This window comes from Balaenoptera borealis (assembly GCF_965194805.1).
Source record: "Balaenoptera borealis genome assembly, chromosome: 3".
Classification (NCBI taxonomy): domain Eukaryota; kingdom Metazoa; phylum Chordata; class Mammalia; order Artiodactyla; family Balaenopteridae; genus Balaenoptera; species Balaenoptera borealis.
In genome coordinates this window covers 8,364,196-8,391,145 of record NC_138866.1, presented here as the reverse complement: position 1 = coordinate 8,391,145, position 26,950 = coordinate 8,364,196, and the positions used below count along the sequence as shown (strand labels likewise).

Genomic DNA, 26,950 nt, shown 5'->3' with positions numbered 1-26,950 from the left:
CTGTCCCCTGGGCATGTGGCAGGGGTCCACTGGCTGCTGTTTACTTTTCCAGGGAGTGGAGTTTCAGGGGACACTTTCCTTTTCCCCCAAACTTCACCATGGTGGAAATCTGTTTAAAAAGTAACAGCAAAATCTAGGCTGTAAGGACAGCGAGCTCCCAGCGCAAGCAGGAATGGGTGCAGGATCCCCAAGTTGGCTCAAGGGAACCCAGATTCCAGCTCTTGGCAGTCTCTTAACAGGTTTTCCATAATGCTAATTGCTCCCATGAGCCATGCTGGTCTTTTTTTTTGCCTAATTTTCTGTCTCCTGTTCCTAAACCCATGTTTATAAATATTGTCATATGGACATCATTTTAGATAGTGCTGACTGTAACTGCGTGATGACTGAGGAGGCTTCACCGGATTTATTTCTAGAGGGGAGAAGAGCTCACACAATATCTACCTCTGCCTCCCAGCTCTGGATCCCACCAAACAGCTGGCATTTCCATGGTTACAAGATAAATTGATTACTGCTAATCCTGGGGCTGGCTGGAGCATCAGGAGTTGCTATGGTAACTTGACAAAATAAACGTAGGGCTTTTCAGCACCTATAGGCAGAGCCTGTGCAGAGATGGAGTTCTGGTTTTTTTTTTTTCTTCTTTTTTGTTTACAATTCGAGTTTAATGTGGTCAATTTATTACTGTGGACAGATGTTTGGCTTTTCCTGCACAGATGTTTGGGCATTGATTACACACTCAGTCCTGGGTTAGCTGCAGGGACAGAAACGTGAAGTACCACCAAACGGGGAGAGATGCTGACGTTTTGCTGAGCATCTGCTATGTGCCAGACGCGGGCGCTTACACACTTGATTACAGTAAATCCTTACATATCTGTGACATTGGCACTGTTATCCCCATTTTACAGATCAGGACACCAAACTTCAGTGAAATGAAACAATTTGCCCAGGACACACCATTAGCAAGGAGGAAAATGGGTTTCAAATCTGGGTCTGAGGATCTGCAAAGCTGCTGGGTTTCCACCTTATTGCTTCCCCCTGAGAAAGACACAAAATAAGGGACAGGAAGGACATATTTAAAGATGACTCATCTCTCCTCCTCCCCCCAGGAAGTGCTCTCCTTGTGGTGCGTCGTGATCTAATGGATTTCATTCTGGTGTTGCTCTGTCCCTCTTATCCTCACAAGGGTGGGAACTTTTACGTCTTTGTCTGTAGCACTTAGCAGTGCTTGGGCACAGTGAGTGCACAGCATATGCTGTGGGTGTACGGTGACTGCTGCATGTGACCAAGTCGATGTCCCCACGCGTCAGCAGAAGGCAGTTTGATAGAGACGTGTGAAGGCCTCCATCCACTTGTTCAGCTAATGTTGAGTGCCTGCCTTGTGCCAAGCTCTGTGCCAGGCACTGGGACAGGGGTGCTGGGGGACAAAGTTGAATGGGATGTAGATTTTCTTTCTGGATGCTTGGAGAGTAGTGGAGAAATGATGGACCAGGCCATTCCTAGAAAGGGCGACCAAAATGCCTGGTATAAAGTAGGCCCTCCACAAGCATCTGTTAGATGATTGGATGAGGATAAGACAAGATGTATGTGCAGGAAAAGCCATTAACAGGAAAAGATAGTGAATTTGAGGTGTCACATGCCGCCCCCCCCAAACACCTGTTCATCGGTACTTGAGGCTGGGGGTTCTGATGGCTGAGAACTAGAGGCAGATTTCCCCTAGCGGGCCTGGGAATAAGGGCATTCTAAGCAGAGAGGTACGGAACTTCCCTGGCGGTCCAGTGGTTGGGGCTTGGCGCTTTCACTGCCATGGCCCTGGGTTCAATTTCTGGTCAGGGAGCTAAGATCCCGAAAGCCAGGCGGAGCGGCCAAAAAAATAAAAAATAAGCAGAGAGGCATGGAGGTAGGAAAGCCCAGAATATGTTCACAGAATCCTTCAGGAAACTGGAGGGTAGGGAGCACAGTAGAACTGGGGGACAGAGGCCAGGCCAGGTTGTAAGGTACTAACTGCCCAGGATGAGAAGTTCACATTTAATCAGTAGACGGTGGGAGCCATTGTAGGTGACTGAGCAGGAGTAGTTTATAATTGAAGCGGTGCCCTGGGAAAGCCCCAGCCCCCGTAGAGGCCAGAAGCTGGAGGGATGGATGGAGTCGGAAGTGCACACCTGTTTGATTCACTGGTGGAGTGAAAAAAACCCATATTCTTGTGGCTCCAAAACCCAAGTCTCTTCCCCTTCACCAAGTTGTGAAATATGATTCCTCTACATGGCTTAAAAAGACCTGGAGGATATATGCCATTTTAGATAGATTTCCCTCTCAAAAGCTAAGTATCAAAAAGACACTCTTCTTGGATGTACAGAGTGGACATCAGTTATCCAACAAATCCTCTTATGCAGATGTGCCCTCCCTGGTGCGGGTACACCGGGCTGTGGGTTTGGGCTTAGAAGAGGCTGTGGTCGCTGAAGATGTAAAGACTCAGCTCGACCCTGAGCCCTGGAGGCACTCGGCCTCTCTTTCCCCCACCCTGGAAACACCCCAGCCCCACTCTACACAGTCCCTGGAGATTCTGGAGGGTTGAATAGTAAACAGGGGCATGCATTTCCCTATGGCCAGGGATGGCCAGGAGGGCAAGGCTACCCGAACCCCCTAGGAGCTGGAGGGGAGGGGAGAGTCACAGATCTTGAAGACTGATCCTCAAATCCCTTCGTTGTCGGTGGGCTAGCCTGTCTCCAAAGACGGCCCCGTCCATTCCTTCCCTACCTCCTGGAGGTACATGTTGGCCCCCCATGAGGGAGGTTAAGATCTGATTCCCCTCCCCTTAATGTGAGCTGGCCTTAGTGATTTTTCTGACCAAGACAATGCAGTGTGAGTGACATTCTGAGATTAGCTTGACATTCTGAGACTGGTTTGTAAGAAGCCTGAAGCTTCCACCTGGGAATCTTGGAGCGCTTGCTCTGGGGGAAGCCCAGGATCATGCGTGAAATTCAGAGACCCTGAGACCTCGGGAAGGGAATGAACATTTAAGAGACCTACTGTGTGCTGGGCCAGCGCATGGAATGAGCTAGAGGGACAAGGAGCCCCGTTTACATGTTTCTAGGTTGTAACTCCCTGTAGAAGAAGCATGCCTATGGCATAAGAGCTCGCTCTCATTTTTGTCTTGCATTGTCCTTACGGTGACTAGTTTAAACCCAGTAGTTCCCAAATGTTGCTGCCACTAGAATCACCTGGGAGTTTTTAAGGGTCTTGCTGCCCAGGTCCTGCCCCAGACACTCCCATCTGAGTCGAGCTGGGAGCCAACATCAGTGTTTTCTTTTTATCCCATAATTGATTCCAGTGTGCAATCAAGGTTGAGACCTGGACCCTAAACCCACACTGTGGGGCTGTTCCCCTCCCCACTCTTTGGATGGAGCAGGTCCTTGGTCCCTTTTAGGTCCTAAAAAGTCATGTCGTCCCTGGAAGTCACTCCAATATCAATTCAGCAAATTAAAATATTCAGGCCCAAAATAATGTAACCTGGGAGATTGCTCCAAAATTGAGGTTCTTGTTTGGGATTAGCAGATGCAAACTATATAATATATATATATAATATGGAATATATATAATATGGAATGGATAAACAACGAGGTCCTACTATATAAAGCAGGGAACTGTATTCAATATCTTGTGATAAACCATAATGGAAAAGAATGTGAAAAAATACGTGTGTGTGTGTGTGTATAACTGAATCACTTTGCTGTACACCAGAAACTAACACAACATCGTAAATCAGCTATATACATCAATAAAGTAAATTTAAAAAAAAGAAAGAAAATTGAGGTTCTCCCTTCCTCCAGACCACACCTGGCACAGGTGGGAAACCTAGAGTTGGAATGGGTGCCCATATTACTGTCATGGTACAGACAGGGAGGAAATGGAGAGCCCAGGTGGTTCGGCTGACAGGCTGGGGAGCCATGAGTGGGGCTGACACAGGAGCACCCTTCACGTCGTCATACCACCTCCCAGAGCAGTCCAAGTGCTGGGGGACGGTGGGAGGAACCGGGACCCTTCCACGGATCAGCTTCAGGGAATCGTTGAGCCCCCGAGGTACACAAAGTAGCATGTTTACGTACATTTTGAAACAAGTTTTTAAAGAAATCTGTATTCATTTCCTACGGCTGCCGTAACAAATTACCAAAAACTGGGTGACTTAAAACAGCAGAAATGTAATCTCTCCCAGTTCTGGAGGCTCCAAGTCCAAAGTCGACAGGGCTGTGGTCTCTCCGAAGGCTCTGGGGAGGACAAGCCCGTGACTCTCTCTTAGCCTCGTGGGTGTGGTCTGCAATCATTGGTGTTCTGTAGCTTGTCTGTTCTTCTCTTCCTATCAGGACACCAGTCATATTGGATTAGGGCCCACCCTATTGACCTCATCTTTTTTTGATGACATCTGCAGAGATCTTATTTTCAAATAAGGTCACATTCACAGGTACTGGGAATTAGGACTTCAGTATATCTTTTGGGGAGACACAGCTCAACCTATAATAGGGTCTGAAGATCCCTGAAGAATAAGGATCTTGGTTTTTGTGTTGGTGGTCACTGGTCTTTGAGAGGCAGTGGAGAGATCACTTCTCTAAACCTCAGTTTCATCATCTGTGAAATGGGGACAAATGGCCTACCTCGTGGAACTGTTCATCTAGTCATTTAACAATCATTTCCTGTGTGCTAGGCCCTCCCTACGTGGAGCGCTGGGGGGCAGAGGGTCACAGGCCCTACTGTGTGATATGTGACAGGGTGGAGGTAAACATAGGTGCCCTGGTACGGCAGAAGAGGCACCTCATCCAGCTCTGGAGGTCGGGGAAGGCTTCCGGAGGTTTGAATTGAGCTGAGTTTGAAGGATGCATAGCTGTTATATAGACGAAGGAGGACACTCCAGGCGGGGGGGAATGACATGAAATGGCTTGAAATGGAATAGTGTCTCTTATTGGGAATGAAGGTTGCAAGTGACCATTTGGTTGGGCCCAGGGGCAGGTGGGAGGGAGCGGAGATGAAGCCGGAGGGACCAGGACCAGGCAGGTGGCCTCATGGAGTGGAGCAGGGTGGGGTGGGGGGCTGTGGTGACCTGAGAGCAGGGCTGTGGCCTGGAGGGGGCACAGACGGCGGCTCTGAGCTCCAGCAACTTGCCCATGCTATGCAAACTCACAGGCCCAGGGCTGCGGGTGCTTGTGGGTTTTTAAGAAAACTGAAAACTCCGATGCTTATAAGCAGTCTGGATTTTCAAATGTTGGCAACTAATTAAAAATTTTAAACTAACCGACCAACGATGATGTGGGCTGTTTTAATAATTACTTATTGCTTACCATTTCAGTTACTCCGTGGTAGCAATAATTTCTTTTGTGGGACCAGAATTTAGGAAGAAGTGGGCTAGGCAGTCTGTTTCTGCCTTGATGGCATCAGCTGGGGCCTGGGGCTGGAGTCTCACAGCTTCACACACATGTCTGAAGATGCAAATGTTTCATCTTCAATGTTTCATCTTCAGTGAAACATCCAGCAAATGTTTCTTTAGGCAAGTGGGGCTTCCTCCCAGCATGGTGGTATCAGGGTCATCGAACTTTTTGTGTAGCACTGCCTTCCCCCTCGAATCAGCATTCCTAGGTGGACGCTGCGAAGCTTCTTATGAACCAGACTGGGAAGTCCCAGAATGTCACTAACTCCACATTCGTTTGGTCAAGAAAATCTGAAGGCCAGCCCAGATTTAAGGACAAGGGAACCAGATTCTAGCTCTTGATGCAGGAAGCAGCACGCATGTCCAAGGGGGAAGGAGGGATGAATGGCAAACATCTTTGGACACAGGCTACACCTGGTCCAGACAGAATAGGTATGTGGGCTGGGTTCATCCTGGGACTGCCATTGCGATAAGTATCTCTAGACTAGACAGATGTGTGTGGAGCTTGACAAAACCTTATAAAAAATTTCCAAGCCCAGGAGAGAAGTAAATTATTCCTAAGGAGCTGCACCATAACTTTACTAGACTGAACCATACGAAGTTGCTGATGTTGGACCATTTTGACCTACAAAATGAAAATTTCATATAGTTCAGCCTAATAGGTACTAACTGGGAAGACAGTAGGTTCCTTGAGTTATGGAGGGAAGAAGAGCTGTGGGACACGGGATGGAGTGAGGAGACGTGGGAAGGGGGATCACTACCTGCTGGGGGGAGATCTGAGGAGGCTTCGTGGGTTTAAGGAGCAGGGCCCTCCCCTGACTTCCCCCTTCAGCCCAGCTCTTAGAACCCTGGCCTTGCTGGTGGGAGGACACAGTCCCACCTGGAACATTATGTCCCACTGAGTGGGTCTTTCTGGAAGATAAGATGTATGGTCTAATCATAGCTGAGATGCTGATAACATCCACTGCTCGTCTCCCTTCTCCCACCCTCCCTCCCCCTGGGCCTTGGGAGTCTCACGGTTAATTTGCATTTTAATCATTTTTCGTGGAGGGGGAAAATCCACAAAAGACTTCTGGTCAAGTTGAAGAGGCAATTCTGTTATCTCTTGAAATGGTCGTAGCTATTCTCAAGGGCCAGTGGGAGCATTCCCAAAGATTTGCAAGAAACCAGCAGCAGTCTTCCCTCCCCAGAGGAACACAGCGCTTCCCAGAGAAAGAGAATTCTAGGGTGTCTGGCAATCTGCTACTTAGAGACTGTTTTCCCCAGCCAGCAACTGCTCCTTTTTCTTTTTTTAAAATTTATTTATTTATTTATTTATGGCTGTGTTGGGTCTTCGTTTCTGTGCGAGGGCTTTCTGCAGTCGCGGCGAGCGGGGGCCACTCTTCATCGCGGTGTGCGGGCCTCTCACTATCGCGGCCTCTCTTGTTGCAGAGCACAGGCTCCAGACGCACAGGCTCAGTAGTTGTGGCTCACGGGCCTAGTTGCTCCGCGGCATGTGGGATCTTCCCAGACCAGGGCTCGAACCCGTTCCTCCTGCATTGGCAGGCAGATTCTCAACCATTGCGCCACCAGGGAAGCCCTGCTCCTTTTTCTTTAAGCAAGAATTATTAAAATACAAATTGTCTGTTATCTCAGATGTTTTCAACCAAAGGGCTTGTCTTGAACTTTGAATTCCGATTTTAAAGATTTAAATATTTTATCATTCTAATTAGACCTGCCTCGGGAGAGCATATAGGCTACATTTTTGCAGGGGTGTAATGAGAAGTTAAAGAAGAAATAAAAATCTGTAGTACATTTTGTAGACCAAATTTCTAGATAGTGTTTTAAGAGTCAAGACATTCCATCTGACTTGAAACAATTATATCTCACAGAGCTAAGAGAACCAGGTCGTCTGGAAGTGGATTGCAAATCTCCAATTGAACACTTGAGTGTTTGTGGAGCACCTGCTGTGAACTCAGCCCAACTTTGGGGGTCCAAACTCCAGCTTCTCTACTCTGAGATGATGGAAACCCATCTCTGTTTACTCCCTCCCGGTTCTGTCCCCTCAAGATGTCCTTGTACCTTCCTATCATAGCTGCCTTTTATCAAATGTTTAGGAGGTACCAGGCAGGCCCTGGGTTGAATAATACATAGAATCTCACTTCTAAATCCTATGACACCCCCATGGAATAGGCAATTTTAAGATCCATTTTACAGATGAAAAAACTGAGGCTTAGAGAGGCAAAGTCACTTGCCCCAGGGCACATAGGCTGGGATTCAAACCCAGATCTCTGTGCCTCTTCAGCTTATTTTTTAAATCCAATTTTACAATCTCTGCTTTCTGACTGGAGTGTTTAAACCATTTATGTTTAATGTGTTTTTTTAATAGTTGGGTTTAAATTTACTATCTCACTGTTTGTTTCCTATTGGTCCCACCTGTTCTTTGTTCCCCTTTTCTTCTTTTTCTACCTTCTTTTGGATTCGTTGAGAATTTTTTATTATCTCATGTTGTCTCCTCTCTTGGCTTATTGGCTATAACTGTTTTGTTATTTTAGTGGTTGCTTTAGGATTTATAGTGTATATCTTTAGCTTAGCACAGCCTATCTACAAATGATATTATGCCACTTCACATTCAGTGTAAGAACCTTATAACAATACACTTCTATTTCTCCCCTCTAAACTTTTGTGCTATTATTGTTGCACATTTCACTTCTATGTGTGTTTTAAACCTCACATTGTATTGTTATCATTTTTGTTAAAAGTTAATTACCTTTTAAAGAGATTTAAATAGTAAGGGAAAAACTTAAATATTTTCCCATATGGGTACTATTTCCAGTGCTCTTTATTCCTTTGTGTAGGTCCATATTTCTATGTGTTATCATTTTCTTTCTGTCTAAAGGACTTTAACATTTCTAGTAGTTCAAAAGTGCTGGTGATGAATTCTTTCAGTTTTTGTATGTCTGAGGAAAAAGTCTTTTTTTTTTTTTGGCTTTCACTTTTGAATGTTTATTTTTTACTTGGCATAGAATTCTAGATTGACTGTTTTTCAATACTTTAAAGGTATTATTCAACCATCTTCCTGCTTCCCTTGTTTCCACTGAGAAATCTGCTGCCGTCCTTATCTTGTTCCTTCGAACATAATGTGTCTTTTTTTTCCTTTGGCTATGTTTACAGTTTTTTCCGTATTGATTTTTGAGCACTTTGATTATAATGTACGTTAGTGTAGTTTTCTTCCTGCTTCTCGTCCTTAGGGTTTGGGAGCTTCCTGTATCTGTGAGTTTATACTTTTCGTCACATTCGGAAAATTCTCTGCCATTCTTTCTCCCCCCTCCAGTTTTATTGAGATATAGTTGACATAACATTGTATAAGTGTAAGGTGTACAACACAATGATTTCATACATGTATATACTGCAAAAAAGATTACCACAATAAGTTTAGTTGACATCTGTCACCTCACGTAGTTACAATTCTTTTTTTCTTGGGATGAGAACTTTTAAGATGTACTCTCTTAGCAACTTTCATATATAAAATACAGTATTTAGCTATAATCACCATGCTGTACATTATATCCCCAGAACCTATTTATCTTATAACTGGAAGTTTGTACTTTTTGACTACTTTCACCCAGTTCCCCACCTCCTGCCTCTGGAAAACACCAATCTGGTCTGTTCCTATGAGTTTATTTTTTTTAGATTCCACGTATAAGTGAGAGTATCTTTCTCTGACTTATTTCACCTAGCATTATGCCCTCAAGGTCCATCTAGTATGTCTCAAATGACAAGATTTCCTTCTTTTTCATGACTGAATTTTATATATACACATATATACATGTATGTAGATATTAATATACCACATTTTCCTTAAGTATTCATCTGTTAATAGACACTTAGTTTGTTTCAGTGTCCTGGTTATTGTACTGTGTGTGTGGATGTCTCTTCAGGACAGTGATTTCTTTTCCTTCAGATACATACCCAGAAGTGGAATTGCTGGATCATACGTTAGTTCTATTTTTAATTATTTAATTTAATTTTTGAACCCCCATACTGTTTTCCATAGTGGATGCACCAATTTACATTCCCATCAACAATGCACAAGGGATCCTTTTTCTCCACATCTTCTCCAACACTTGTTATCTCTGTCTTTTTGATAGTAGTCATTCTAACAGGCATGAGATGATATCTTACTGTGGTTCTGATTTGTATTTTTCCCTGATGACTTGTGATGTTGAGCACCTTTTCATGTACCTGTTGGTCATTTGAATATCTTCTTTGGAAAAGTGCCTATTCAGGTCCTCTGCCCATTTTTAATTAGATTATTTTTTATTGTTGAGTTCTATGAGTTTTCCATTATTTCTTTACAGAGTCTCTCTTCCCCTGTCTCTCTCCGCTCCTTTGGAGATTCTGTTTGCATGTATATCAGGCTGCCTGACATTGTCTCACAGCTTCCTGATGCTTTTTGATGCTTGTTCATTTTTTTGAGGCTTTTTTTTTTTTTTCATTTTGGATAGTTATTATTGACATATCTTCAAGCTCAGCAATATTTTTTTGAATATCTAATCTCTGCTAATCCCATCCAGTGTATTTTCGACCTCAGACATTGTAGTTTTCATATCTAGAAGTTTAATTTGGGTCTTTCTTATATTTTCAGTCCTCTTCTTAACATGCTCAGTGTTTCCTCTAGCTTTTTAACATATGGAATACAGTTATAACAACTGTTCAAAAGTCCTCATATACTAATTCTAAATGTGCATCAGCTCTGGGCTGGTTTTGATTGATTGCTTTTTCTCCTCATTATGAATCATATTTTCCTGCTGCTTTGCATGCCTGATAATTTTTGATTGGATGCCAGACATCGTGAATTTTACCTTGTTGGATGTTAGATATTTCTGTGTTCTTATAAATAGTCTCAAGCTTTGTTCTGAGATGCAGTAATGTTACTTGGAAACAGTTTGATCCTTTTGGGTCTTGCTTTTAAGATCTGTTAGGCAGGACCAGAGCCATCTTTAGTCTAAGAGTAATATTTTCCCACTACCGAGGCAAGACTGCTCTGAGTTTTCTACCCAATGCCCTGTGAATTATGAGATTTTTTCAGAATGGCTGGTGGAAACAGGTACTATTTCTGGCCTGTATGGATGCGAGGTACTATTCCCTGTCATCCTTCAGGGTGATTCTTTGCTGCCGCAGGTGTTTTCCTCACGCACATGTGCTCACCAGTCCTCTGCTAAATATTTGAACGGTTCTTCTGCAGATCTCTGTTTAGCTCTCTCCTCTGTATCCTCTCCCTCATGGTCTCCAGCTGCCTTGGTCTCCCCAGACTCTCAGTGTCATCTCTTCAACCCCAGAGTCCACTGGGCTCTGTCTGGGTTCCCCTTTCCTGCTCCACAGCCTGGAAACTCTTCCCAGGCAGTAAACAGAGTCAATTACTTGTTCCCATCTCTCAAAGGTCACTGTCCCTCACTGCCTGATGTCCAACGTCTTGAAAACCATTTCCCTATGTTCTGTCCATTTTTTTATTGGTTCCGTTGGGAGGGTAGATCCAGTCCTTGTTACTCCATCTTGGCTGGAAGCAGAATTTTCTTAACCCTGTGTTTTTAAGAAGTATGCTTCCACCCCTACTCCTTTCCTCCCGTTGTGGGAAAAGGAATATAACATTAAGTCTGAACCTGGCCCACGGCCTCTCCCTCCCCTCTGTGGAACCTTGATCTGGCATTTCTCTGCCTCTTCTGAATGTCATAAAATGTGGGTAATGTATGGAAGCTCACAGGTGAGTCTCTGATACCAGACTTAGAAAGCCGAACAGTGCGTGGACTATCCAAATTCCTTTCTGCGCTGCCATTGTCACTTGAGTTCCTTCAGAGAGTCTTGTGACAAGATGCTCCATGGGACATCGTGAGAGCCAGGGAGTGATCCGGGTGTCAGGTTTGGCAGCCAGACGTTGGGCAGCCTATTGAGCAGGGCTGGCTTCCTTGGGCCTCCATCCCAGGCACCTGGACTCGGGGGAGCCTCATTCCCCAGGGAGATGAAAGTGAGGGGGTGGGAAGCAGGCTGCTCCAGCCTCAGGCCCACCCAGGGTGGCAGCCAACAGCTGGGGCCCTGTTTGTCCTCTCCAGACCCCGTTACAGCCCCTCATCCATCTCCTCAGCACGGAGCTCTGGCAGCTGATTAGAAATGTATTAAGACTTGGCTTCCGGCAGCTTTGAGGGAGACCAGAGGGAGGTGACTAATGCGCTCCCCGGGCCCCCTGCACCCTCGCCTCTCTTGGCTGAGCCGTGGCTCTGCTGCCTGCATCTCCTGCCCCCTCTCTGACATCCTGCCAACTTCCCTCCCACTGGAGATCCCACCTAGGCCCCGCTGTGTATCCCAGTAACCAAATCAATCCGGCAGGGAGGGCCATGGAGGCAGCATGCCGTGGGACACCCCCTGTGCTGTGTTGGGGGATGTCAAGGAACCAGAGAGAAGCTATCACCAGCCTTCGTCATCTTTGTCACCCTCACCAGCATCATGTGAGCACAGATTACATACAGAATATCAACCTCAAGCACACAGGTGAGGCAGGAGACATCCTCGGGTGGAAGAAGAAGGGGGCGGATGGTGTAGATGAACTCGAGCACCTGCTGAGGGGCAGGTTCTGTGCCGCACGACCCCCCTGTGAGGGCGGTGCTATCGCACGCCCATTTTAGAGAGGAGGAGAGTGAGGCTCGGACACCCTGAGGGTCTGGCCCGAAGTCACCCAGGCAGGAGGGGCTAAGACAGGCTGGGTCTGCGCCCAGGGCCCGGATACCAATGCTGAGTAACAGCTGACAGATTGCAGAGCGTTGAAGTGGGAGTGGAGGGGGACCTGAGCCCCAAGCAGGTGTGATTCTGTGTCACAGACCTCCACGGCCCAGCTCTCTGTTAGCCTGCGTCTCCCTCCCTGGGCCTGTGTGGGCAGAGCGGATTGTGGCTGAAGCAACTTGTTCCAAAACTCAGACAGGCGGTTGCCGGAGGCAGAGGCGGAGCCCACAGGAGGTTGAAAGAAGCGGGGAGGGGTCTGGGGGAGTGGAGGCTTGCTCCCTCTGGAAGTGCTTGGCCCTCCCTCCTCCTCGGAGCCCCCGACGCTCCGTCCTGCTCTCTCTCAGAGCACCCCTGTGTCTGAGGGTCCCCGAAGGCAAAGGTTCGTGTCTCATTTATGCCAGCATTGCTGCTGCCCAGTCCAGGGCCAGAGCTGGTAAATCATTAATAAAGGAATCAAAGGAGAGCAGGGAACCAATAAAAGCATGGGAAAAGCTGGATAGAAAACCATGGGCTACGTCACCTGGCCGGCCCTTCCTCCTTGGCCTGCCTCGTACCTTCCCCGAAGGCACCAGTTACACCGAGTCCTGCCACCGCAACCCGCATCCTGTCCCTCAAACTCCCAGGCCCCAGCGCCCTCCCTTGCCCTCTGCAGGGTATCTGCCACATGTGGGACCCAGGGCTAGGGCTTTCCATTCAGCACAAGACAGCCTGTCTTAGCCCTTCCTGCCTGGGTGACTTCGGGCCAGACCCTCAGGCTCTCTGAGCCTCGCTTTCCCCCTCTGAAAAATGGGTGTGTAACAGCACCGCCCTCACAGGGGGGTCGTGCAGCACAGAGCCCGCCCCTCAGCAGGTGCTCGAGTTCGTCTACACCATCTGCCTCCTTCTTCTACCACCTAAGGGTGGCTTCTGCCTCACCTGTGTGCATGTGAATTCTGACTCATGTGTTTGCATTGCTTTCGAACCCTGGCCAGATCACCTGGGCAGATCTACCCTAAAATGCCAGAATCCCTCTCCAGTATTCCTATGAAGGTTGAGTCACTCTCTGTGTATCTTTACCGGTGGGGAGCTCACACCACCTCGCAAGGCAGTGACTTCCACTAGAGGCAGGTAGCCTTGGGCTCAGACATGGCCCTGCCACTGTGCATCTGGGGAAATCACTCATCTCTCCAAGCCTCGGCATTCGTACCTGTGCAATGGGATGATGGTCGTTGTGGTAACTTACGATGTCAGGATTTTGAGGCTTAAATATGGTAACGTGGCACCTTGTAAGGGGTCAGTAAATGGGAATTACTCATTATGAGCTTCCTCTCTTGAGTCAAAAATCATCTTCCCTTTAACTCTGCCCATTGGTCCTCGGAAGCGAGTCTAATCCTGCTTGCGTGTGGTAGCCTGGGGCTGTAATTGCCTGGGGCTGCAGAGAGCACCTGAGATGGGGAAGCCGGATGCCCAAGTCCCAGGCCTGGCTCTGCCCCTCATGACTTGGAGCAAGATACTTAACTTTTTAGAGCCTCAGTTTCTCTGTCTGTTAAATGGGAATAGTAACACCTAGCTCACAGCATGGGCAGGAGAATAAAATGAAAGGATGGATGTAAAAGTACCCACTGTACAGGACTGCACAAATGCCAGTAACAATTATTACGTTTGAACCATCATTCTGCATTCTCCTGCGTCATCCCTTTTTTTTGGATTAAATGTGACCATTTCCTTCAACTATTTTTCCAAATGACTCTTCTCTCTGGAACCAGGTCAGGCTCTGGTCTGTCAGTCTTCTTACAAATCAGTTTTCTCAGAACAAGACATGATGCTCCAGAAGAACCTATCACCTCCTTGGATCTAGCCCTGATACACCCATTAATATGGCCACTGGGAGCTGAATCTTGCCCTGTGTAATGCCGTACCTTGCCTCATGCTAATGAGAGGTCCCTCTTTCCTGAGTGCTGCTGTTCAACCAGTTCTCCCTTCCAGGACTGGTGCAGCTGATTTTTGTGAACCTTAGCACAGATATGTCAAGAACGGTGAAGGGTGTGAAATTTTACCTGCTTGCGAGCTAGCCTGCCGTGACGTAGAAGATGCTGACCAAAGACCCTAGACTCACAGACAGAGGGCTTTATTGCCCACAGCACCGTCAGCAGCATCAACTTCGTGTTCACATCAGTGCCTCTGACCCCACAGGTCCCATGGGGGCCAGGAAGAGCAGCCTGGGTGGATTCTGTGAGCGCAGTGGGTTTGTGTACCAGTGAGGAACCCCACAGTTAGGAAACTCCGCTCTTTCAAAGGGAGCTGCTAGCAAACCTGCCCAACCTTTGTCTCAGAGGGAGATATTATCTCAGAGGGAGATAATCATCCTGGTTGGGAAATAAATGTGCCCTCTGCCCCAGAGGGGACGCTGTCTCTTTCTTAGGAGACACAGTTTGCTGTACAAACATCATTGTTGTACAAACATTGAAAAGATCGTCCGGAACAAGCGTTGTTTATGCTTTTACTCAGAAGGCGTGCAGAACACAAAGACCCATGAAGAATTGTCTCCCAACAATGTGTTTATACTTATCCTTCGAAACTGCACAGATCTGGGCTTGCATCTCCCTTGGCCATTCCGGAGCTGTGCCACCTTGGGCAAACTCCTAGCCTCTCTGATCCTCAGTTTCTGCAGCCTGCAAAAGGCATAATTCCTACTTTCGCAAAGTGCTATAAGGAGTTCTTTGTAGTCGTGTCCTTGAAGCATCCTCACTGTGCCTGGTATAGAGCAGACCACAGAGAGAAGGCAGCAGAACCGCAGTCACCATGATCTGGAGGTCATCCTTCCGATACTTGATTCTCTCCCGTCTGTCTTCGTCTCTCCCCGACCTAGTCTTCGTGGCTCCTGTCAAATGGAGTAGAGTTGCCATCCTGGCCCCGAGCCCACCAGCCAGTGGCGAGGACCTGGGAAGCTGGTGTCGGGAAGCCCAGAGCACAGAGAGCAGAGCCTGGTTCACATCGGGGCTCCGGGACCCGGATGAGTTAGTTTCTGAGCCTCAGCTTCCTCATCTGTAACACAGAACCCACCTCCTAGGATTTAAGGAAGAATGAAAGGAGATGATAAACAGGGACTGTTTGGAACGCATGTGACAGATGCTCAGCAAAGCCATTATGATGCCTTTTATGCCTTTTCGTTTCGGTAGCCTGAGACTCCTGAATGCAGTGTGGGGTTGAAGACAGGAGCTTGCTGCCTGGTGAGGAAAGTGGCCATTCTAGCTGCTCCCTGGAGGGAGCTGATTAGGAAAAGCAAAAGAAAGAAGGCTGTGGGGTGTGAGCTTGTTTTGCAAGCTTCTTGCAGATCGCTCAGCATGCTGGCGGCACTCAGTAGCAGTTCATGGGCATTCGCATGGCAGGACCCTCTGTGTTCTGCCTCCTGCAGGGAATACAGATCGAACTGCCCAACGCATCCTTCTTTGGGGTCCAGAGATGAGGAGCTTGGAACTCTGCAGATCTTCTCTCTGGCCTTGGCAATGGCTGTTTACTTACTGTTTGACCTTGGGACGGGGTGACTAATATACCCTCTCCGGGCTCCATTTAGGAACTCAGTGTAGCTTGATGGTTAAATGTTTGAGATGCAGAGTCAGACAGACCTGGCTTTGAATCCTGAGTTGGAAACCAGCTGGAAGACTCCAGCATGTCATACAACTTCCTAAGCCTCAGTTTCCTCATCTCTAAAGTGGGGTAATGACCTTTCCCGCCTCGCAGAGCTGTTGGGAGGATCAGACGAGGCCACGCGTGTGCAGAGCCTGCCCAGGAGATGGTGCCTACCATGATGCTGCCTTATTTTCTGTTTCTTGGGCTACAGTATGGAGTGGGAGGGTGGGAGCACACCCACCCAGCAGTAAGAATCTCTTACTGCTTGGAGCAATGGAAGACTCCTGGAATCACGGTCAGAGAATCCTGGTCCAAATTCTCTTTAGCCTCTTTCTGGTTGTGTGTGACCTGAACAAGTCGCTTTACGTCTCTGCACCGCACCATCCATGGGTCCAGCTCATCACGTCTCCTTCCACCATGTATGGTGAAAACACTAGTCACCATGCCTGGCCTGGGACCCTGGTCAGTGCTCAGGGCCCCTCTCAGCTCTGAGCTTGTCAATCTGCGAGGCTGCCAGCTTCAGAGAGCATCCTGTGTATTCAGGATGTACCGAGCAGGAAGGTAACACACACGGGACAATGGGGTGGGCCAGAGGAGCACACAGGGTTGTTAAAAGTGGGCTACAGGCAGGTCCCAATGGCTGGAGCTGCCCGTTGCTCTGCCCTTACCCAAGGATTAGTCCTCGGGATGTTTTTTGGAGCCACTGGAGTGGCTTAGGCTGATGGTCCCTGCAGCTCGTGGCACCCCAGTGGCAAGCAGGGTGGACCATCCCATGGGCAGACGGGGAGGAGCGGCATCTTTTGCAAAAGGAAAATCTGCTCAGCCTTCTCCTGACAAATGATGTTTACTGGGCTCTCAGGGAGTGAAGTCCATTTTTTATACTTCTGGTCAGGAAAATTAAGTGGCGCTCATGGGTGTTCCGGGGGGAGGAGCACGCGGCTCCATTGCAGAGAGGAGCTCCTGCCGCCTCTCAGTGCACGTCATGTGGATTGGAGGAATGGACCTTCCAGGAGCTGGCAGTCCCTTGGGTCACTGTGACAGTGCCGACCACGGTAACTCCCACCATTTGCTGGGTGCCAGGCTCTCTTCTGAGTGCTTTACCTGCATCAACACAGCCAAGCCTCACCACCACACTCTGAAGTAGAAATTCCAATTCTGCCCATTTTTCAGACGAAGCAACTGAGGCTCGAAGAGGTGAAATAAGTAGCACGGTTGCGTTTTGAACCGGCCGCCAGGCACCCACGGGATCTTCCTCACGGCTCCCTCTCTGGACTCAGTGGCTCTGCAGCTGGGCTGCTTGGTTCTTCGATCTGAACTCAGCCTGAGCGGGGAATCGGAGAGTGGCAATAATTGGCCACCCTTACATTTCCACCGTGATTTGCAACACAGAGCTTTGAGTCCAGCGAGTCTGAGAGGGGAGCAGGGGTTACCGCCTTCGTTTTCAAAGCAGAGACCAAGGTGCAGAGGGGAGAAACGGGCACCGTCTAGCCACACGGGATGCCACCTCCATGCCAGGCTGGATCCCGGCCATTCCAAAGGGGGCAAACAGGGATAGAAAGGGAAGCAAGTGGGATGTGCAGGGAGCTGCTCCGTGGGAGCTGAGGAGACGGCTGGTGAGTGGCTCAGGGAGGTTCCCGAGCCGCATCTGAAGGGTGCTCTCTGCCTGCAGAGAAGAGCCCTGCGGTGAGGGGGCAGCGGGGGCTGGTGGGAGAGAGCTGCACTGATGGGCAGAACGCAGGATCCTTTGGCTTCAGGGCTCCCTGGGGATGAGCCCCCCAGACCACAGCATGAGCCGACCATGCCACTCAGGGCTTCCTGCCAAGCCTTGTTTTCATCCCTTAAGCCACTTAATTCATTTAACAGTAGTCCTCTGGGCCTGGCTCTGTGCTGGGTATTGGAAGAAGAGGTGACAAGGACAGTCCCTGCCACCCAGGGGCCAGCCATCTGGAGGGATAGCAGAGGAGCCGAGAGATCCGACAGTACTCGGAGAGAAGGGTGGGGCTGGGCCACAGAGGGGGCACCTCAGGCAGCTGGCAGGGGCAGGCTTTGTAGGAGACCTTCCTGGAGGAGGTGTCATCTCAAGCTTGCCATTACAGGGCTTCCTCTCCTGCTGCTCTGCTTCTGCACACTTGAGCCCTCCTCGTAGGTCGCGGCAGCTCTGGTGTGGCCAGGGCTCCGGAGGGAACAGGCTGGCAGGTCCCTGAGTTCTGTGTTCTGGTTCCAGCCAGTCTGGCTTGGGGCACCCACATTTTGACATTGGGCCCGTGAGGGCCCCTCAGGAAGGAAGGCAGGCCGGGGCAGAAGTGAAGTCTGGGTTGTCTCTCCCATCTTCTCCCACCCAGTGAGGCTCAGAACCCCTGCCTGTACCCCGCTCCTCATTCCCCACCCCCCGTAATATACAAGGCCCACTGTCAGAGGCCAGCTTTGAGCCCAGGGGGCCCCATGCCTGCCAGGTTCACTCTGGACTTGGCCTGGCTCCTCCCTGAGACCCCTGTGTGGATGCTTGGTCTCGGGGTGTCTGCCCTGGGGCATCTGCCACCTGGGAACGTTGGTTCTCTGTTCAGGCAGGAGACGCTGCAAGGGAAAGCGAGTCGGGCTCAGACCGCCAGTCACACACTTGCATCCTGCCGCCCTTAGCAGGGCCTTGGCCTGAGGTGCTGGGCCTGCGTCCGCACAGAGCCAGTGCAAGTCCTGCGTGCGACAGCATTGGGGGTGCGGGAATGAACCCCGGGCAAGGTCTGCGCCCTGGGTTGGAGCTGGCCTCTAGAAGAAGTGCCCTCTTAGGCCACCAGCTCTTCGCTACCTTCCTTTCACCAGCTTTAGCAACTGTCTCATCCTCACAATCCCCTAAAAAGCCTCCAGTTCGGGGAAACAAGCTGCTCACCTGTGACCCCTGCCCCAGCTGTGATTCTGCCTTTGGAGGAAGACATACCTGCCTTCAAATTCCGTCATCCAGGCTGGCGCGTGACTTGAGCCAGCCACCTGACGTTCTACAACTGTTTCCTTGCCTGCAAAACCGAGTGAATGACCTTGGTCTGGAAGATTGGGTGAAGATGAGGAAGATCGGGTGTACAGTGCCTGGCACAGGCCTGGCACTGAGCCTTATCTAGATGCAAGGAAGGGAGGCCCAGGGAGGGGAAAGGCTGTGTGCCATCACTGGTTCAAGGACACAAGCCCATGGCATTGGGCTTGCCTGTCGCCCATACTTGGGTGTTCTGACTACCCTGTGCTCCCTCTGACCAGCCTGGCGCCAGCTGGCGAAGGCTCCTCACCCAGGCCAGCCCCTTCTCCCAGGACTTCGTCTCAAATATGATGATCTGTTCCCATTTTTTGAGCTCCTTCTGCAGGTCAAAGGTGGTGCTGGGTGGTAGGGTAAGAATCGCATTGCATTTAGAAGCTCATCTGTCAGCCACATTGTTTTACTTGCAAAACAGTTGTGTGCAAGGAAGCAAAAAGCCTTTAGCTGTGATCCTGGTTTTTAAGAAAATCAGCGCCAGCGCTATTGAGCTGATTCCCATCAGTTTAGAGAATTGGCCGTCATCAGGCTACTTACAGCCAGGGTGGTGGAGAAAATCCTTCCGAAGCAAACAGTTCATAACCTTGGGTGGCCAAAGAGTTTTCTACAGCAGATATTCTAACAAATGATAACAAACATTCATAGACTCAAGGTTATAAGTCAGCAGCCCTTAGAATTGTTAAAGTAGTCATTATAACAGCAAAGCTGGTGGCTTTCCTTGGCAAATAGAAAGAAGCTTGACCTTTTGAGGACAGATGCAGAATTGGTACAGCTTTAACTTAAATGTTATGGTAACTCTTATGTAAATACTCAATAATCTTTTATCTGTTTAAACGAAGATAAAAAGCCCAAGTGTGTCTCAAGTTTCAGGCAGACATACTGTGAATTTTATTTTATTGTTTGTTTCTGGGTTTATTATTTTAATCAAAGGATAACTTACAGGCAATACAGAACACAAATCTTAAGCGCCCAGCCCAACGAATCTACATATTGTGCAGATAATTTACATAACAAGCCTGACTGCTGTCCTGGAAAAGCCCTGCTTACAAGGTTGGCCCTTGGCTGGGGTCCCCTCTATCCTGACTGATAAGGATGGTTCTCTGTGCCTACGCTGTTCACGCAAACAGTACAGTTTATGTGGAGCACCTGCTTTCCTTCTGGGAGTCTGGGATTGGGTATGTGCTGGGCAGAGGGTACCTACTGACTAGCCCCCAGTAAAAACCCTGGGCGCTGAGTAACCTGAGTTGGCTACATCTTAGACGTTGCATCACAACCTATTGCTGGGGAATTAAGTGCATCCTGTGTGACTCCACTGGGAGGGATCTTGGAAGCTTGTCCTTGGTTTCCTGTGGCCTCTTCACCCCACATGCCTTTTCCCTTTGCTGGTTTGGCTTTGTGTCCTGTGCTGTGGGAACCGTGAGTCCTCCCACAGAACCTCCGAACCTGGGGTGGTCTTGGGGACCCCAACATACGTATGTAGCCAACCCGATAACTACCACCCAGATCAAGAAGTGGAAGATTTCCTTATGTCCTCCCCCAGCCAGTGTCCTCAAGGACTTGACCCTTGTCACCCACTGCTCTGACCATTCCCCCATCCCTGCCAGTAGTTCTTGGGGCGCATCTTTTGTCTCCTGGAAACAGCTGTGCCCTGTCCCATTATCCACTGGAAGAATGTTTCTTTCTTTTTTTTTTTTTTTCACACACACACACACACACACACACACTGTATTTTATTTTTACAAGAGATAGAATGACACCACGCATTGTAAATGGATGACCACAACAAAAGCAACAATGATTGCAATTACCAAACATGAAACACACTCATACTATGTCATAATACTGATATTCAGTCCAGTAATCCTCCACTGTAACAGCTCCTTTACTTTGCAGTGAAAATTGATTTGTATATTCTTTGCCTCTGAGTCCTTGTGGGATTTTTTTTTTTTAATTCAAACAGAAAGTCACAAAAATTACAATCCTCCTCATCAGTTCACTCAGTCCCATGTAATTAATTTGTTTTTCATCTTGATCTTTTGTTAGCACTTTTATGAATTCATCAGTTTTCCATTAGAGTTCTGAAAATGCTTATTCATTCAGTTCAGCAGTACAGTCAGTTACCAGGAACCTGTACTTGTCAGAGTCTTTTCCATGAATTCCTTGAAGATGAAACCCTTTTATAGGAACATATTTGCAAAAGCATCAGAGTACACCCAGAACTGTCTGTAAATGACAAAAGACTTTAAAATGACCACGGTTAAAGATTTGATGAAAGTTCATAATGCAATTGACAAGGAAATTTAGTTATTTCTGAGATATACATTTTAAAGTAATAACTAGAATTATGACTTATAACATTATACCAGAACATATTATCCACTGGAAGAATGTTTCTTAATGACACCATTTCTGCCTGCCTCTCCCCTGACCCCCAGCCCTTAACTCCCCCTTCTGACTTTTTCAAAACCTTGTGAATATTGGTTTATTGAAAATGATGCACCTTATTAAAATGCCGTCAGGGGTTTTAAAAGTTTGCCTTCTTGCTTGAGGCTCCTTAAAAGGCTCTAATCCTTCACCTGCTCTGAGAACATTTTAAAGCAGAGCAGGATTTATCCGAACAGTTTTTAATTGAAGTTAACTTTGTGGTTTTTCCCACACAGCCAGACACTCAAGCACATTGCAGAGGTTTGCGTGCGACACTGGGGAATGCCAAGTGAGTCTGTCCTCTCAGGCAGAGAGCTTTGTGGGGTGAGGACCAACAGCCGCCTGGCTCATCCAGACACATGATGGATCAGACAGAATGGACATAAAACGGAGCCGGAAGGACCAGCCTTCCCAGGGTTCTGGGCGCCTCTGGAATGCAGCCGCAACGCTGCTAGCAGCATGCATCCTGCATGCGGAGTGGCCACAGGTTGCTCAGGGAGCCCCAAGTCCACAGTCCCAGCTCAGCCACGATCCTTGGGTACCTGGGCAAGTTGAGTCCATTCATATGTCTGAAAACGGGCTCAGTACTACCTGCCATCCCACTTTATTCTGAACATTGATGCGCTAATGTACGCAAACAGCTTTGCAGATATAACAGTGGCAGTAAGGATGCAGCCTGGCATTTATTGAGCACTTACTAAGTGCCCAGTACTACTCTAAGCACTTTATATGTGTTCATCTTCACAACACCCTGGAGCAGGAAGTGCTTTTACCATCACTCCCATTCTGCGGGTGAGGAAACTGAGACTCAGAGGTTACATCACTTGCCCAAGTCCTACAACGAATGAGTGGCAGAGGGGGTTTGAAGGTCTGCACTTGGACTTCCTAGCTCTCAACCCCTGTGCCATCCTCACCTGTCAACCGCAGCATAACTTGTAGGATACTGTCTGCCTGGGGGCGGCCTCTGCTGAGGGGGCGCTAGCAGAGTGGGATGTTTCCTGACATGGGAACATTCATCCCCAAATTCCCATGAGACTGCCTCAGCTCTTGGCCAAGCCTCGTCTCCTCCCGGGACCATTGCAGGTGCCTCTCAACTGATGGGTTGTGTCTGGTTCCTTCCTGATCCACTTTCCTTTCCTCACTCCTGCCGGAGGAGCTTTATCCTGCTAAGGTTCCTCAGTGACCCTCCCCACCCCCACCCCCGCCCCCGGCCCATGGGATAACATCCCAATTCTTGGGCTGACTCTCCATCTCCGTGAGCAGACCCAGGCGTCCTCTCCAGACCTGGGGCCCCACGTGCACCTTCCTGGTCCCCGCTTCCGCCAGGTGCCGCCCGAATCCTCCGTGCTTTCCCCGGAATGCCCCCTCCCCTCCTTCAAGGCCAGGTTCAGAACCCCCTCTGGGAAGCCAGGTGCCTCAGACCTCTCATTCCAAGGCAGTGCTCTTCTTCTGTACCAATATCTCGGCACTGCTCCCTCCCATCACTGGGCTGGCGTTGGTGCAGAGGGATGTCAGGTGCATCTCCTGTGGCCCAAACTGTGTCATTCTTCCCAGCCTCCGCAGCGTGGAACATGGGGCTGGCATGAAGGCAGGTGGGACTGCCCAGGTCTGAGCTGGACCCCCATACTCAGTGCGGGACCTCAGGCAAGTCCTCACCCCCCAGAGCCACAGTCTCTTGGCCGGTATGGTTGGATGGATAGTGGCCCTGTGTACACAGCGAGCACTGAATGAGCAGAGCCAGTGGAGATGTGCTTCGTGGGGTGTAGAAGTTTCCAGCGTTGTGCGTGTTTCTTGGGCCCGTGGATAACCAATAGGTTGAGCTCATCCCAGCAGATGGTTTGCGTTCCCCACACTCTCTTTCTCTTGCTCTTAGCTGGGGACTCACCCTCCTCCTGCCTCACCCACTCACTTGCTTTCCTCCTTGGCCAGGCACCTCTTCCCTCTGCTCACTACCAGCCAATCAACAAACACACATCTGTCCAAAGAGGGATAAGCCCTACATCCCATCCGTCCCACCAAACATCAGAGGGTCCAAGGTGCCATCTGGGAAGGGGGTGGGCAAAGGATTCCCTGATCCCCCTACACACCCCTCCAGCCCATTTCCCCAGCTCATTGTTTGCTACAGATTATTGAGTTGGAAGGAAAATGCTGAGCTCCTAATTCCAGAGTTTGAAAAGGTTCTCTTCAGAGATGCACCACCTTAAAGTAGTAAAAATAAAGTGGAAAGAACCACCAGCTACTACTGCTAATAATAATAGTAGTAGCACTAGTTACTAGAAATATGGTAGAAATATGGTTACCATTAAATGCTTGTTCACGCAGTTCCAGGCCCTGTGCTTAACACCCTGTTGCAAGCATTGAGCTCAGGTCTTTATATCTGTGGGCTCATGAAGTCCTCACAGCACCCCAAGGACGGAAGTGCTCTCATTGGTCCCATTTTACAGGTGAGAAAAGTAAGGCTCAGAGAGGGTGAGGGATTCGTCCGTGGTCACACAGCTGCTTGGTAGCCAAATCAGATGTTGACATCAGATGGCCCAATTCCTTGTCCTGCGCTTTCTCTCTGTTGGAGTAGCTGGGGTTTGGTATAACTTGTTGCCGTTGGGCATGTGTATTTGTCGCCCCAGATTTCAGTCCTTAAATTCACTCAAAGAGCTGCCTGTTTTTTGGTTTAAAGTGTTTGACAAATAGCAAACAGGGCCACCAGGAGAGCCCAGAGCGGTTGCTGGCACTGGGTGTGATGAACATCGAAGCTACAGTAGCAAATATGATGTTTGTGGGTGCTGTTTCATTTCCTGTGTTTTCTTTTAAGTAGAGCTCGTTAGCCACAGTAGAACCAGTATGTAACAGATGACAACTGCGGGTGAGCAACATTTAAAGAAACGCCTCAGCCTAATTCCCTAGCTTTCTCACTAGTTCTCAGTGAGATAATTCCTCTAATACTGAGTCTCTCTCTCGGTAACCACATCCCTCCTTAATGAGGAGTTAATCAAAATTCCTGACGATAAATCCTCTATCCAAGGAGCCTGGACCTTTGGCACGTTTTGAAGTCAAAAGCCCTTGCAGGAAGCTTTCTTATCTGCTTGCTGCGTTTCTCCAGCAAGTCGCTTCACTTATTATTATTATTATTTTTTAATTAATTAATTTATTTATTTTTGGCTGTGTTGGGTCTTCGTTTCTGTGCAAGGGCTTTCTCCAGTTGCGGCGAGCGGGGGCCACTCTTCATCGCGGTGCGCGGGCCTCTCACTGTCGCGGCCTCTCCCGTTGCGGAGCACAGGCTCCAGACGCGCAGGCTCAGTAGTTGTGGCTCACGGGCCTAGTTGCTCCGCGGCATGTGGGATCTTCCCAGACCAGGGCTCGAACCCGTGTTCCCTGCATTGGCAGGCAGACTCTTAACCACTGCGCCACCAGGGAAGCCCCTCGCTTCACTTATTGAGTGCCTGCTGTGTACACATCATCTCTGAACTTCCCCACGGTCTGGAAGTCGGGGTGTTGCCCCACAGGTCAGGTGAAGCAGTTGAGCTTGGGGTGAAGTGGCATGCCTGTGGCCACACCATCCGTGGGAGACAGAGACTGAATTTGCACCCTGACCTGAACCCCAGCCCTTCTTTCCACTTCACTTATGGGATGAGCATCATGGTCTTTGATTGCTCCCGATTCATCAGGACAGAAAGCCAAAAGGACCAATGGATCTTTGTCTTTCTTACCCTTTCATTTATCTGCTCTTCTTTCTTGCCTGCGTGTTGCAAAAGCTGATGTGGAGTTTACAGCCACCCACGTGTGTCTTTACATTAATTATTTGAAACAACAGGACTGTCTTTTTCGATTGGGAAGGAGGCGTTTTCTGCCTCTTCTTAGAGCAAATTCCTCCTCCCCCATCCCCACCCTGTTCCCTCCAGCTGCTGGTAACAATCAGATACCCTTAACACCAGTCCTCCGCCCCGGCATCATTGTCAGACCCCTTAGGGAATAGGCCCAGATGCCTTTTCAGCTTAAACTGGACCAGGGTCTTTCCAAAGAGGATTGAAGTGCTTTCTTTGCTCTTGGCTGTCAAACACACCCTCTCTTGGGGTGCCCTGGGCCTCGTTTGTCCTCGAGTGTTTTTAAATACTCTTGGGAAGACTACAACCTTGTTTCTAAGATGATTTCTCTCCAACAGGCAGGTTTCCTATGGTGCATAATACAGATTTGATTTTGCCCAAACAAGCCAGTGAGCATTTATTGAGTTCCTGCTGTGTTTCAAAACACTCAGGATCAAAAATAGCACAAGTGCTCGTGCCCTGAACCTCAAAACAAGAGGGTGTCAGTACACAGTAAAACCATGACTCTTAACGTCGCATAAAAAGAAAAATCTTTTCATCTGATGAGTGAAAAAACCCTGGGAGGTAGATGAGGCAGAGATCAGGAGGTGGGAGATGTTTGTTTGGTAAGCTGAGGCCAGAGAGGTTCTTAAGCAGCTGTTGATTTGCAGCTGCAGACAAGGTCTCAGCCCTCCTGGTCCCTGCAAGACCCCCGACGGTTGATGGTTACCCTCGGGGACAGAAGAAGGAGTAGCTCTCACTGGCCATGCCAGCTGAAAAGGAATTAAGGTTCCTTGTAAGCAGTTACTTCTTTAAAAGTCCTCTTGACCCAAGAACAGGACTGTGGGGCTTTTGGGGGATAACAGAAGTCACGGCCCGGTCTTTATTTGCTTTCCTGGCACACTGAGATACTGTTCGGGCCGACTCTGGAACCACCGTGCTCTCTGGCAGGGATTACGTATATGGCACTGGCCTTCTGTCTCTTCTGTGCCCTGTTTACTTCACAACACACTGGGCTCTCTTTCCCTCCCGTGCTCAGGCGGGGGCTTTGACACGGCTTCTCAATGGGCGAGAAGAGTCTTTCTTTGGATTCTGACCAGAAACACCTGTCCGTGCGGCTGTACGTGTCCTGAGTGGGCTTGTGTGAGCCAGAGCCAGCTTTCCAAGATGGTACCCGGCACAGCCAATGAAGGATGGGGCGAGATTGCTACTAACCAGGTCCCAGCTCATAATGTCAGAAGGAGTTGGACAGACCAACCCCCTCTCTCAGCCTGGCAGACTCCTTCCTGTTCATCTATCAAGACCCTTCTCGAGGGACAGCTCCTTGTCGACTTAAAAAATATATATCCACAGCATGAGAGTTGCGAGTTAAGTTTTATCTGGGCAAAATGAGGACCGCAGCTCGGGAGACGGCATTTCAGATAACGCTGAGAACCTGCTCTGAGCGGGCGAGGCGAGGGGAGGATATATAGGAGTTTTTGCAACAAAGGTCAGGTAGTCGGGAACGTCAAAAGGTTATTGTTAGTTAAAGAAAACCAGACATCTCAAGTGCAGGAATTTAGCGCTTTTCTGTGTGTGGGAGGATGCAAGAGTCTGGGCTCATTGAAATCGTTCCTTAGATGTGCGCCTCAGCTCTCTGGGGCCAGTATCCTGACACACCCGGAGTTCCCTCAGGGCTCACCGCAGGGAGTGGCTGCAGCCTGATGGCTGCTAGATGGCAGGCAGTCTTTTCAGCCCTGAGTTTCCTCGGCTCACTTGCTCACGTTGGAGGGCTGCAATCGTTGACGACTGTGACATCCTTTGTTTACTGGTATGGCAAGAAATAGTCCATTTCTCATCCCCATGGAAACCTGGAAGCTTCCTTGTCATACCCTGCCTTGTGCTGTGTCTGCCCCTTCTTCCTGCACACACAGGTTTCCCTGGGGAGGAGGGGTGTGGCGA

At 48.9% G+C, this 26,950-nt stretch overlaps 1 protein-coding gene across 1 annotated transcript in view; it reads left to right on the top strand.

Moving 5' to 3' along the window:
- Window positions 1-26,950, top strand: part of LOC309625287 (uncharacterized protein C14orf132) — a 48,113-nt gene that overhangs the window by 1,183 nt on the left and 19,980 nt on the right. The gene's annotated exons all lie outside the window — the stretch shown is intronic.